General features: G+C 44.8%; 1 non-coding gene across 1 annotated transcript; it reads left to right on the top strand.

The window, feature by feature from the left end:
- Nucleotides 1–2,212: 2,212 nt before the first annotated feature.
- TRNAC-ACA (transfer RNA cysteine (anticodon ACA)) lies at nt 2,213–2,284 on the top strand. The gene has a single exon. It is a non-coding gene; the product is annotated as a tRNA-Cys (tRNA).
- Nucleotides 2,285–2,878: the final 594 nt, after the last annotated feature.

The following is a 2,878-nucleotide window of genomic DNA, read 5'->3' as shown; positions in this document are numbered from 1 at the left end:
TCAGTAAACATTCCTCAGGAGCTGAGGAAACAGTTTGGTCAACGGCTCACCTCAGAGTCCTCAGTTCTGGTTAGTGTGGAGCAGACAATAGTACAGACACAATGCCAGCCTTGGAGGGAGAGCCAAGGACACCCAGCCCGCTCTTTGAACAAGCCCAGTGTTCTGGTTCAGGCACGCTGCGTTGTATTGTCAGCCCCAGAAATGTTTGAGATTTACCGAGCACGCATTGCTAGGTAACCCGGTCTTAAGGCTTTCTTCTGCTCCCGAATAAGAGACTTCGGAACGTACACCTTTTTTGGTCTTCGGAGTTCCCCATGAGACTTCCTCTGTACATCCACAGAGGTCAATCCAAGTCCAGCCGCCCCTGACACTGGTTCATTCTCCTCCTTCTGAGTTTGAAAAGGCAAGTGCTACCCTCTGTGGCAGTAACCAAAGAGAACCAAGGATTCAGCTAATGGTGGGAATGTGTACTGTCATTCCCTTTTGCTTCCTAAATGTTTCATCCAAAGCATCTTTTCTATTGGAAAGAAAAGATCTGCTAAGAAGGTTCCCATCGTTTTTGAAAAGAGAAGCAACATTCTCAATTCATTCCCATGACAGGAGGTTGACACTAAACTAGCTTCCCTCCTTATTTGTGAAGCAAATACTCTCCCTTGATGGCCCTTTCCTGAATTACTAACCCACTGTTTCACCTCACTTTGGCCCCTTTTAAACAACCCTAGTATCCCTGAGCGAATCTATGCTGGAGTTTTGTAGAAAGCTAGAAAAAAACCCATTTCTCTTTCCAAATTCCTCCAGAGCAGTGGTTTCCTATGCAGCTCCACAGCCATCAGAAACCATAAATATGTGGGAGCTACAAAAAAAATGAGAGAGAGAGAGAGAGAGACGCTTGGGTCCTTTCGGAAGATTCTCATTTGGTATGTCTTGATGAGAACCTGCTGTCAGCGTTTTCCCAAGTGTCCATGATCCTAATTCACAGCAGGTTTACTAACAATTGAGATCACTTCTAGTTTATCTGTTTCCTTCTTCTTCATTTCCAATTTCCCTTTTTCATGATAGATCTGCCTATCTCCGTTCCGTCTTGTCACTTGGGTCAATGACGTTTCTCACATGTGCCACCCCAGCTTCCAGCCTCTAGCCCCCCTCCAGGACATGACTCAAGCTTCCTAATATTCTGGTTCTGGCCCCTCCTTCAGCTCCCTTCTTCCAGGAAAGGATAGTCAGAAGCTGACCACCAGTGGCCCAAGAACCGCAGCAGGGAACTGTGCAACTGCTTGATTTATCCCACTTTGAGGAAGGCTTAAGCAATGGCTTTATCAAAAGGACTTATTATTGATACATTAAAAAAAATAATTACAGGGACTTCCCTGGTGGTCCAGTGGCTAAGACTCCATGCTCCTAATGCAGTGGGCCTGGGTTCGATCCCTGTTTAGGGAACTAGATCCCACATGCCACAACTAAAACCCAGCACAGCCAGATAAATATATATATATATTTTAATTACATAAGGGAACCTCCACTCTTCACCTGGGGCTGCAAAGAGTGCATTGTCCCTGACTGTTATCTTTGCTCTGACTTCTAGGGTGAAAATATAAGGATTTTAGCTGGTGATAACTCTAAGCAGCTGTCACACTTTGAAGGCGAGCACACGAACAGGCAAAGTGCCAGAGATATTTGTGATTATTTGAAGCCTGGTTCCAAAAGAGTCAGCCACACCGGGGAGTACTGAAGAATTAGAGCAGCGTATACTGGACTCAAAAGTCACAATCCATGCTGGAGATGCCTATTGGGAGGCAAGTTACCAGAGCCCCTCAAAGGTTAACAGCAAGCAAGTAACAAGAACAAAAACAAGCATATAGGAAGAAAAAGGATAAAAATTAGCCAAGCCAGGCAGAAATATGTAATACTTTGGAATTCTAGACTATAGTTGTATGCCAAAATGTCTAGTGTGTTTTGCTAACTTTGGTGTGTGTGTATATATATATATAGTTAATTCTGAAGATGGAAATTTAGCTAGAAAGCAAAATCCTCTGGGTACAAACTGTTTTCTCAGTGTTTCAAAACAGACTGCAAATAATCGGGGGAAATTCCTACAAGTAAAAGTTTGAGGTTATCCTGTGCACCTTTCCCAAAGACGGTTCATGGAGGTTTAGAAATTTCCTTCAGAAAAATCCACTGTGCTGATAATCTGCAACTATGGTGTGTGCTGACTTCCCTGGTGGCTGAGACGGTAAAGCATCTGCCTACAATGCAGGAGACCCAGGTTCAATCCCTGGGTCGGGAAGATCCCCTGGAGAAGGAAATGGCAACCCACTCCAGCACTCTTACCTGGAAAATCCCGTGGATGGAGGGTCCTGGTAGGCTACAGTTCATGGGGTCGCAAAGAGTCGGACACGACTGAGCGACTTCACTTTCACTTTCGTGGTGTGTGCTAAGTCGCTTCAGTTGTGTCTGACTCTGTGCGACCCCATGAACTGTATCCCACCAGGCTCCTCTGTCCATGGGATTCTCCAGGCAAGAAAACAGGAGTGGGTTGCCATGCCCTTCTCCAGGGGATCTTCCCAACCTAGGGATGGAAACTGTGTCTCTTACATCTCCTTTGTTGGCAAGTGGATTTTTTTCCACTAGTGCCATCTGGGAAGCCCCAGTGGGACCAAATTTCATCATCATCTACTTGGCTGAGCATCAGTGGATGATGCTTGACAGACCCAGTGTAATGAGGGCAGCAGTATTCTTTCTGGTGGGTCAGATCTTTTTCCTTTATTTTCTGCCAATTTCGTACTTTTTCCCCCTCAGTTCTAACTAGTGATGTTATATCCTTTATCAACTCTCTTACAGGATATATTCTACATTTTTGTGTTTTAATATAATTTCTATG

This window comes from Muntiacus reevesi, chromosome 3, assembly GCF_963930625.1.
Source record: "Muntiacus reevesi chromosome 3, mMunRee1.1, whole genome shotgun sequence".
NCBI classification, from domain to species: Eukaryota; Metazoa; Chordata; class Mammalia; order Artiodactyla; family Cervidae; genus Muntiacus; species Muntiacus reevesi.
The sequence above is the reverse complement of the archived record's forward strand: the minus strand, read 5'-3'. Positions and strand labels throughout refer to the sequence as shown.